Below are 12,402 nucleotides of genomic sequence, written 5' to 3'. Positions count from 1 at the left end.
TTCTAAGAATATCAATTTTTGGATAGTTGATGGTCAACATACCATTCAAGCAATGAAAGAAATTTTAACAAATCCTAAGTATAATGTATCGAGAGAAGCAAAAAAAAAAAAAAAAATGTAATGCTTGATTGTTGCATCCATTAGTTGAACCAACTGAGGTGATCCACATTTGTTGTCAATTAATTATGCAAATAAGGTATTCTTCAAAACTCCATTTATTGATTGTGTGTGCTCGGCAAGACATTTCTTAATTGCCAATGACAAATTAAAGAAAAGGAGGATTGGATGTTCTGAGACAGTTGAAGAGAAGGTATGTAATTTTAATTATTTTTACATTTAACATTTTATTATTGTATCTATTTTTGTTGTAGATAAATGACTAAAGCTGATAATATAAGTCATATTTTTTTATATTTATAATGATTTCTCATTAGATTATAACACATTATTTAGTTTCATTTTTACATTGATTTTTTATTAGTTTATATTTATTATTTTATCATGTTGATGATGAAATGTTGTGCTCATTCTTTGTCTCTCCAATTACAATTTTTTCTTATAAAAAAATTCTCTTATATTTTGATGAACCTATTTGGGATAAATGGGACACTGTTTTTAACTGTTACCAACTAGGCACATTAAAGTGTTCTCCAAGCCAACTTGATTTTGAGAACTACAAGAGAAATAGTTTACACAGTTTGACACCAGCGACTCTTCAGCCCATTCAGGGATTAACCATGTAAGAAATTGCTTTAGTAGCATATAAGCTATTGGATGAAACCATTTGGTTTTCTATTCCAATTAATCATCCATCAAATGCCATAAAATTAAAATATTATTGTTCTAAATTGAAAACCAACAAAAAAATATTGGATGCAATCGTTACATATTGTCAAAGTCATGATCAAAATTTGAATGAGATGACTCTTACTACATTCAACATTCTTGAGCATTATGAAATTAATGATATCATATTTACCAATTTTTGCAACACGGTGGAGGGGTCTACTTATGTCAAAGGAACACGTAATACAAAGATAGAGTCCCTTTCTCAGCAAGCATGTGGAGTCCTTGATAGAATGATAAATATATCAACAAGTGTTCAACAGGTTGATAAAAATTTTGAATTTGGTTGTCATTTTGGGGGCCCTCATCTTTTGTCAACACTTTTTCACTCTTTTCCATGTCAGTTGCAACCAATTTTACATATGACCTTGTTGGTTTAGATACACTTGCTTTGAAAAAAAACAATTCCACAAGCAATATTACATTGAATTTTTTTGATTTCTTATCGAAAAAAATGAGTTGAATGACTTTACTATAGTTCTCTTAGTATAACTTTGGTTTTGTAATGATGTATGCCAGTCTTTGGAAATTTCCATAAAGAAATCCAAGTTCAACTATAAAATGACTAGTGGCATTTATGAATATAAGTCCCAAAACAATTATAGTTATGATATAGTTCTTATTATACATTTCTATACTTCAGAATTAAAATTTTTGAAGGCTATAAAAGACTCTCACACATTTGAAGACACATTTGATGAAAATGAGAGAGATTATGATTTCTGGATGGATTTAGTGGAGAAACACCAACAATGTAGTGATGCAAAAGTGGTCAGTTCTCTTTATGCGGGGAAAAATTTAATCAAGGCTTGTTGTACATATGGAAGAAGAATTTCATGTGTTGTGCAAATAGAGTCACAAAGGACAATCATGTTAAATAATTAAAAGTCTTTTCAACTATCAATTCTGGTATCCATTAACTTCTTGGAAAATTCGGGTACTACAATTCATTTTTTTCTTCTTATAATACTTTGGATACTATTTTTTTCATATTTATTAATTGTCAAAGAGTTCACTAAAATGACTAATGATAGAGATTCTAAAATAGAGAATGATGAAAGTGGGAAGAAAAAAATTAATCAACATAGTGCTCATGTTGTTGAAAAAAGTATGGAGATAGAAATAGGAGGAGAAGGAGGAGAGGAAGAAGTTATCATACCAGGTACATAATTTGTGTGGTTTTTTCTCTTGATAATTTTTCAAGTTATTTAATTTCCATATTCATAACATTTTTGGATGACTATTATAGGCAATTATGAGATGAATGAAATTAATCAAGACAATGACCATGGAACGATGGAGATAGAAATGGGTATTAATTGTTGTGACTCTATCTTTTTTTATTTTATTTTATTATTATTTTAAATTATTGTGATTCATATCATTTAATATGTTGATTATAGTTGGAAATAAAGAGAATGCATATAATGACCAAGGTACTGTACCACAAAACTACAATCAAGACCAAAATATTACTATGGATGATTATAGATGATTCTTTTTTTGTATAGTTGTTTAATGAATTTTGTTCATTGTCACAATTTATAACATTTTTTTTATGTTTATTATAGTGACAAGCAAAGAGAACCAAGACATTGATCAAATGAAAGTTAAACAAAACTTTAATCAAGAACAAAATATAACATCATGTACTTATAATTTGTCCACTTGTTTTCATTGTTATTTAATGATTCTATTCATTTTCACAATTCAAAATATTTTATATGTTTAATTTGGAAACAAATAAAGGTAACTAAGATGATGATGAGGTGCAACGTTACAAAGATGAAGATAATGTCATATCAGATACTTATAACTTGTCTTCTTGTTTATCATATTATTCTTCAAACTCAAATGCTTGTAACTACAATAACTTTGTATATTTTTATTATAGGAACAAATAAAAAGGATAAAATTAACAATCAAAGTAATGTTAAAGGTGTGTGTGTGTGTGTTTCTTTTTAAAGGTTGCATTACTAATGTTTTTCTTGGTATTGGTATTTGATTGAAGGTTTAATATGTTTACTCTAGGTCCTATCAAGATGATAAAAGAAATTATTGTTTCATTTATAAATGGTGCAAAAACCACTCAAGGTAAATGTATCGTTTCAACAATTATTTTAGTAATTTTCCATTGTGTTGCAGCCAAAATAATTGAAAAGAAACTAGTTATTTTTGAACTAAAGGACATTTTTTATCATAGCATCGATGATGAAGCAACAAACAACGAGCATATTGAGAAAATGGGAGTTGATGCTGATTACACAATAGAGAAAAAAAAAATTGGATTCATCCACATGCAAAATCATTTTTTGAAATGTGTTTCAAAAATGAATCTCTTGACATTGCAATTTGGATGACAGCATTGAAACAAAGCACAACAAGATTTCTAAAAAAATTGGTTTCAGAGACATTACAAGAAACTTGTGTTTAAGTGGATTGCTTCAGACTGTAAGCCACAAAAGGGACATAAGGTCATTGATAATTCAATGAAAGTTATACATAGTAAATCATTGAAAAAGGTGTGGGAAATGCATACCCAATATGATGCAACCAGTACTATTATAGTTGTTTGTTTAATTGAGAGAGTGAAAGAGAATCCAAAAGAAAATGTGATTCTTGCCCCTCCATTCATTGGAGCAAATCAAGGGGATAATTGATTGATCAATGAGCTATGGAGAATATTGCATAAACTCAAAAGGCTATGGATGTACATCCTTAATTACATTTAGAAGTACCTTAAGATTACAGATGTTTATATCATGCTATTATATGTATGACATCATGAATTATTACTTTTATTTAACAACACTAATAAAAGAATTGTTTATTTGGTTTGTCATTAATGAAAATAAAATATTTTGATTTTCTTTATTTTTGGTGAGATGAATAGTCATTTAATGTTTTCATATCAAAATTTCCCATGTTATATATATATATATTTTACAATGGATTACATTATATGTAAAATTAATAGATAATTGGTCTATTTGTTTTAATTAGATCATTACAATGATTTGCTTTAAATGTGGTTTAAGTTATCGTTGTACCTCTTAGAAATTAGTAATGCGAAGGATGACCCATTGCATTCTTATAACCCTTTTTATTCCATATAAGTTGAAAAATTATATTAAGTTGTATGTAGCACCAACAATAAACATACAATTTGTACTAAAAGAAACAACAAAAAAAACTAAGGTAGAAACTCTATAAATTAACATATAATTAATTAGGTTTGAAATTTAAAAATTGTATTATATTGTATGTGAAAATTAATATCTAGTTAGTTTGTTTACTTGCACTAGACCATTGTAATTATATTTTTCAGTTGCAATTAAATAAATCGTTACAGGTCTTAAAATCAATGATTTAAATGGTGGGTCAATGCATCTTATAAGACTTTTATTCCATACAAATTAAATAAAGGTATTAGGCTCTATGTATAAAGTAAACATATTATTTGTTTGTTCATTTTAATGGGGCAATTGTATTTGTATTTTGTGATACTTTGAACTCATTGTAAAATTACGTTTGCATACAAATGGAAATAGTTCATAATAAATATTAACATCATTTTTAAAATGATAGGTTTTTATGTCCTTAAACAATGAAGTGTTGAAGTGGAGATATATTAATATCATACATGTGGTTGCAGTGCAGATGCAGTTGGGAATTACTACAAGTCAAAAGATGTTGTTGATATTTGAAGTGGAAGAGTATTCTTCCAATCATACACCAAAGACGAACAAAATTTTCATATTCAAAGAGAACCAGATTGGCAGATTGGTGATAGGTCCTATTTTTTAAGGCCTTTTCAGTAAGAAGTATTAAAATATTGCTTAAGAAATTATGATGTCGCAATATGGACATTATTTGTCACTGACAAGTACATTTGAAAAGTACTTGAAAAATCAAATATTGATATAAAGGACTTTAAATTTGCATGGGACATGTCTCATTGTCATTTGCAAACAAAATTGGAAGTAGGGAAAGGAAGATAATTTTACGAGAAAATGTTGATTGATGTGTGGTCCCAATATGGAGATAATTATGAAGAATCAAATGTATTGCTAATAGATATATAAAAGCATACTTCTCATTTCATTAGATATCGATCAAACCACATCTTGATAAAATCATATACAGGAAAAGAGCTAGATACGTGGCTTATGCAAGTTTTATTCCCCTTTCTTAAGACACTTCATCGTATCAAACAAAAACATGAGTACATTCAAATGCTCAATAGAACATGTACTTCATTGTAGTTCATGGAGATAAGTTCTTTTATAAATTTGTTGAAAAGTACATTCTATTTTTCAATACATTTTGGACATGGTTTTTGTTGAATCAATTTGTATGATTTTATATTTTTTCAAATATATGGGAATTGCCAATTATATTAATATGTATATTTCTTATTATTTACAAATGTTTTTGCAATGACTTTGTTGTATCGATTTTTTTCTAAGATATGTGTGTGCGCGCACGTGTTCTTAAATGAATTATTTGTCATTCAAATTATCTTACATGAACCATCGAGGTGTGTTATTTTTAATGACTTATGTTTACTTATATGTATCAATAATCATATATAAATGTGAAATATAAGTTTTGAAATAGAACTCCTTGCAAACAAAGGTGCTATTCTTACTAAAGAAATTATAATAATTTACTTGATAAATGTTATGTGCATTATTCACTATTCACAATGCATTATTCACTATTAAGGCTAATGATAAATGTGTCATAGGTAAATGATTTGATCTTTTTGAAGCATAAGATATGTGATTTCTCAATTGATAGTTTTCATAAATTTATATGCTAAAATCAATTAATGGTTGTAACTACAATCATATCATATTGAAAATCAACAAGGCACAAAGTTAGTTATTCATTGTTTACATATAAAATGCACTAATATGAATGCATAAATGAGATATGTAATTTTTTAGATAAAAATATATTGTAAATAATTTTGCATTTCTTAAAAAAACATATATATGATGATAATGATTGATAAGTGGATTATCAAGGTTTGATTACATACTATCATGGATGAATTATGTCATTGAACTTTTTGAATCGTAAGGCATCTAATTTCATTATTTAAAGTTGTTTTTTTGTAAATTTATATTTTAAATAAACTGAAATCATATCACTTGAGCTATAATTATATTATTGACTTGTACTTAGTTATGTCCATTAATATGAGTGTATAAAAGTGATTTATAAGAGCCATATACTATGATGCATTTTTTCAAAAAATAAGTCTTTTAATTTCTTGATAATAAGTATTAAGTGGACTATTTAGGCTAACAAGTGATGGCTCATAAGTGAATACTACTCGTTAAATTGTAGGGCATTCAATTTTTAACCCATATTTTTTTTCATATATTCTTGAAGCAACTATTTGTATATGTAATCATCTCATCTCATTTAATTTAATAAGGAATCCATTTATTGACTTTTATTTGTCTATTACATAATCTATTAAGAGTGTATTAATCTCATATTGTATTGTTTTGAAACAAAACTATATGAAAAACAAAATTCTTTTCTTAATGAAACATGGAATAATTAATTAACAATGTGTTAAGTTGACCATCTAGACTCATTAAAGAGATGGGTAGAAAATGGTTGTATTTAAACTTTTTGCACCACAAGGCATTGATTTTCCAATCCATATTAGCATTTTGTCATTTTCAATTCCTAAATAGTTTATTTGTGGTTTAAATAATTTCATAGAATTCAATATGACTTGAAGAATTCTATTTGGTTATATGCATTGATAGAAGTTCGTAAATGTGATGCAATTTTTAAATGTAACCCTTAATGTAAGTAAATATATATATTTGACAAAACACATTATAATTAATTGATAATGAGTTTTAAGTGGTCTATATAAATCCATTTATCGACTTTTATTTTCATATCATGAAGTTTAATCTAAGTGTGTAAATGTGGCACTTCTAAAAAAAAAAAAACTCCATGTAATATGAAATGTTTTTCCTAACAACACATGGAATAATTAATTGGTAATAAATGTTAAGTAGATTGCTAAAGTTATTTCAAGGTATGGGTCATAAATAAGTGTACTTAAACTTTATGTAACATATGACATTTGATTTTCCCACCTTTATTAACATTTGGTAAATTTCAATTCTTAAATAAATTATTTGTAATTGAAATAATCTCATAGAAACCAACAAAACAAGTATGTCTTAAATTATGTTTAGAGTGTATGTATGTGTAAATGGAATTTGTTTTTGAAATAAAGATCTCAAAGTAAGTAAAAAATATATTTTTTAGAAAATTAATAATTTAAAATCAATTATTTATGAGTTCTAACTAGTTTATTCTATTTTGAATTGACAACTTTTTCTAACTATGCTTTATTAAATCAATTGTTCATATATGTAATCATGTCATATAAGTCAATAAGTGAAGAAATCATTGATTGATTTTTATTTAACTATCCTGTGGTTTAATATGAATGTATAAATGTGAAATTGTTATTTCTAGAATAAAAAACCATGTAAAGAAAATGAATTTTCTAATAAAACATGGATTAATAAATTCACCACGAGCATTAAGTAGACTGTTTAAGCTCATTCAAGAGATGGGGCATAAATGGATGCCTTTAAACTTTTTACACCATATGACATGCTTTTCCCATCAATATTAACATTTTGTAAATTTGAATTCTTAAATAAACTATTTGTACTTAAAATAATCTCATAGAATCCAACAAGACTCAAAAGTTATTTATTGAATTTCATTTAGTTATATGTATTCATATAAGTTTATAAATGTAATTTATTTTTGAAATAAAGCTATTAATGCAAGTAAAGATTTATCTTATATAAAACTATTTAAGATTAATTGATAATCAGCTTTAAGTGGTTTATTCAGGCTACATGAAAAATCAAGTGTCATAGATGAATGCCTTTTAATACATATTTAATCTTCAAAATCAATATCTTAATGATAATTTATTTGTATTTACATTAAGTATTTAATAATTAAAGAACACAGGGACTTATATAAATTTCAACTAAAATACATGAGTTATGTTTCACATTTATTTCTTCCCCATTAAAAATGCTTATCATTTTCTCTTCTTAGTGAAAGTAATGGTCAATCATGATTTTCCATACAATTGATTGACACTAAATTTACATCGAGACTGTTATTGGTTTCGAAAATGTTTACAAGGAGAGATAAATATCCACACTACCATCAACTGTGCTAATATTTGAAAACCCTTGCCTCCACTACTTACAAGAATTCACCACTAAAGTTTCTTTTTTACTTCAATTTGTGACACTATCCATCATAATGGAATGACTTGAATACCCATTTAAGAAATATCATTAAATGTACTTGGATTTGAGTGGAGATAGATCAATGGTACCTAACCTTCTTGAAATACCTAGATCAAAAATGTATAACTTTTATAGTGGATGCCTGCATGCTATGAAGATGAATGATGAGCCCCTCATTAGTGCTTCATAAAGGCACAAAGGGACCGTAGGAAATTGAGCACAAGAACATTTTACTAAGGTTTTAGTAGACTAGTCTAAATGAAATGCAAGGGACACCTATCCTTGTCATTTACAATAACATCCTCACATCACCATCATTCAATCAACAAATCCCTCGTAGGTTGGGGGAAAGGGGGTTAGAGTTGCCAAACATAAAATTTAAACATCGAGGAATCTAGCATGTTATCCATAACTATAATATCTTTATTTTATGTTTGACATACTAATATGATTTAGCTTAAATCAATTTCTTCTAAGAGTTTGATTTCACACTCCTATTGTGTATTGATACTATTGTACATAACAACCCCATGTTTGACCTATTCATGATCTCTAATTGGTTTGAAATTACTTGCAAATTATTTTAATGTTGAATCAAGTTAATATGGCGATTTACAAAATAATGAATGTTGTTGAAGGCCTTGTAATAAAATACTTGCAAACAAAGGTGATATTCTTACTAAAGAAATTATAATAATTTACTTGATAAATGTTATGTGCAATATTCACTATTTACAATACATAATTCACTAGTAAGGCTAATGAGAAATGTGTCATAGGTAAATGATTTGATATTTCTGAAGCATATGAGATTTCTCAATCGATAGTTTTCATAAATTTATATGATTGAATCAATTAATGGTTGTAATTGCAATCATATCATATTGAAAATCAACAAGGTACAAAGTGAGTTATTCATTGTTTACATATAAAATGCACTAATATGAGCGCATAAATGTGATATGTACTTTTTGAGATAAAAATGTATTCTAAATAATTTTTCATTTCTTAAAAAAACATATATATGATGATAATAATTGATAAGTGGATTATCAAGGTTTGATTAGACACAATCATGGATGAATTATGTCATTGAACTTTTTGAATTGTAAGGCATCTAATTTCACTATTTAAAGTCATTTTTTTTGTAAATTCGTATTTTAAATAAACTGAAATCATCACTTGAGCTAGAATTATATTATTGACTTGTACTTAGTTATGTCCATTAATATGAGTATATAAATGTGATTTATAATATCCATATATTATGATGCATTTTTTTCGAAAAATAAGTCTTTTAATTTCTTGATAATAAGTATTAAGTTGACTATTTAGGCTAATGGGTGATGGCTCATAAGTGAATACTACTCGTTAAGTTGTAGGGTATTCAATTTTTAACGCATAATTTTTTTTTCATATATTCTTAAATCAACTATTTGTATATGCAATCATCTCATCTCATTTAATTTAATAAGGAATCCATTTATTGACTTTTATTTGTCTATCACGTAATTTATTTAGACTGTATTAATCTCATATTGTATTGTTTTGAAACAAAAGTCTATGCAAAACAAAATTCTCTTCTTAATAAAACATGGAATAATTAATTAACAAATTATGTGTTAAGTGGACCATCTAGACTCATTAAAGAGATGGGTAAAAAATGGTTGTATTTAAACATTTTGCACCATAGGACATTGATTTTCCAATCCATATTAGCGTTTTGTCATTTTCAATTCTTAAATAGTTTATTTGTGGTTTAAATAATTTCATTATTAGAATCCAATATGACTTGAAGACAAAATCACTGCTGATACTGGACATGAATGGGAAGTTATTTATTGAATTTCATTTAGTTATTTGTATTCAAATAAGTTTATAAATGTAATTTATTTTTGATTTCACACTCCTATTGTGTATTGATACTATTGCACATAACAACCCCATGTTTGACCCATTCACGATTTCTAATTGGTTTGAGATTACTAAAATTATTTTAATGTTGAATCAAGTTAACATGGAAATTTACAAAAGAATGAATGTTGTTGAAGGCCTTGTAATAAAAAACTTCCAAATTTAATGAAATATGTGTTATTATTTCTTTTTTTCTATATTCAAGCTTATGTGATCCATAATGAATTAAGCAAAGTCTTTCGGTAGAAATCACTCAAGAGAAATTTTTGGCCAACGCGTTTCGAACCAACAATTGTGGTTCATCATCACGACCAAAATTATTATTTCTATTAATTTTAGACTTATTAAAAGAAAAACTTTACCCATACTTATACTCATTCTATTTCTCCTAATGCATAACACCATGACTGAAATCCATTTTGTACTCTAGCTACAAACCCTTGCGCATCATGACCGAAATCCATTTTGTACTTTAGTTGCAAGTCGTTGCTTTAGCTTTTTTATTAAATGTAAATTTACCATTATTTGTTAATAAAAAATAATAATAACATGTGTATGATAATTTTATGTAAATGCTAGGCATTTTCTAGATATTGATAATTATTCAAATGTTATATAAATTTATCCCAATAAATAAATTATTCACATAAAATAAATTCATATCAAATAATATTCTACATAAATACTAAAATAATCTGAAACTAGTAAACTTCTAATAAATATACATAACATTAATAGTTATAGATTCTACTATTAATTTAGTGAGGATATAAAACATTGAGTTCACTAAGTACAAAATTCAATAATAAAAATGATAAACAATGACTGACTATAATTAAAATTAAATTAGTAAATACACTCTATGCTAAATTAGGTCAACATGTTAATGATTAAGAGAGATATTATTGAAATCTAGTTGTATGATAAGACATTAGGGTCATAGTATCATTAAGAACCTCCCAAAGGACAATAGTTTATGTATATGTTTTAGTTTTTTTATTTTAGCCAATTTGTTACACAAAAATATCGTCACCATGATTATTTGCAGTCATTATGGGTCCATCATCACTTGTATTGTCCTCCTACGCAAGTCTCAGACCTCAGCTCTTCAAGTCAAGCTTTGAAAATGAGAGAAAAACATTGAAAATCATAAAAGCTCTGGTTCCGCACTTTCTCTCACTGTTACCTGCGGGCCCGCACCCTTTGTTCGTGTCATCTGCGTATCTGCATGCTCTGTCTGTAAAGGGGTGGGTGCGTACCCCTGTGAAAGTCAAAAGGCGCGAATTTTATCTTAAAAAACTCACTTTGGGTTAATTCTAGAGGATTCTAGAAGGAATTTTGACGTGGATTGTTCACTCTGAGGTGGTTCATGCATCCCAAAAGAGAAGGAGCTAATCCCTTGACTAAAGGAGCTATCCCTTTGAAGGAGGGATTTATCCCTTTGAAGGAGGACGTAGTAACTTCCCTCCATTGCACTATAAATACAGGCATTGGGGTGAGGACTAGAGAGGTTAGAAGCTGAACATTTTGAGGGTAAATGCTGGTGAAATTAGGACTTCTTAGTTGAGCTTGAGAGGAGAAATCACATACCTCTTGGTTCCATTGGGAAGTGAGTGAAGCTTGTCAAATTAGAGGAGACTTCTTGCTGGACCCTGGGAGGAGCTTGTACAGCATCAAGGCACAGGTTGTAAAGTTCTTCTTCTTTTGAATTAATACAATCAAACTCATTTTTCTCAACAAGTATCTCATGTTATTTGTTTCATGAACTCCTTGACTTTCATGTTAAATATGTTTTATGATATTGGATTTTCAGGTGCTATTTAATTTGTTTGCCTTGTTTGTGTTTGCAGATTCGCGACAAAGGATCTCATTTGGATCAAAGGAGCGAGGGCATCCACAAACTTTCGTTGGACCTAAGGTAAGCCCTAAAAACACTTGTTTTCCTTTGTTTATTAAAGCATATTTAGAGAAAGATAGTGTCTGGTTGGTTTGCTTGTCATTAGGTCTTCTTTCGATTCTAGGAAGGTCTATCTTGCCGCAAGATCGACTCATTCCGTGTGACAAAATGGCGACTCCACTGGGGACTTGATTTTTTCCTTGTTTGTACTTTGACCTGAGAAACTGTGATTTTTGTTTCTAGTTTTTGACTTGATGATTGTGGAAATGGGTAGATTTATTTGACTTTGAGTTAGTTTTTATTTTTCATAGTTTTGGGAGAGGTATGCACCCTCTAAGTTAAGCACAATGCGTACTTGTACGCACTTTTGCTTTGTGCACAGAGCATGAACGCACCTGTGTAAACAGGCTGCCTGCGTAC

This window comes from Pinus tabuliformis, chromosome Q, assembly GCF_031772625.1.
Source record: "Pinus tabuliformis cultivar Carrire ecotype Pingquan chromosome Q, CPIR1, whole genome shotgun sequence".
Taxonomy (NCBI): Eukaryota; Viridiplantae; Streptophyta; class Pinopsida; order Pinales; family Pinaceae; genus Pinus; species Pinus tabuliformis.
The sequence above is the reverse complement of the archived record's forward strand: the minus strand, read 5'-3'. Positions refer to the sequence as shown.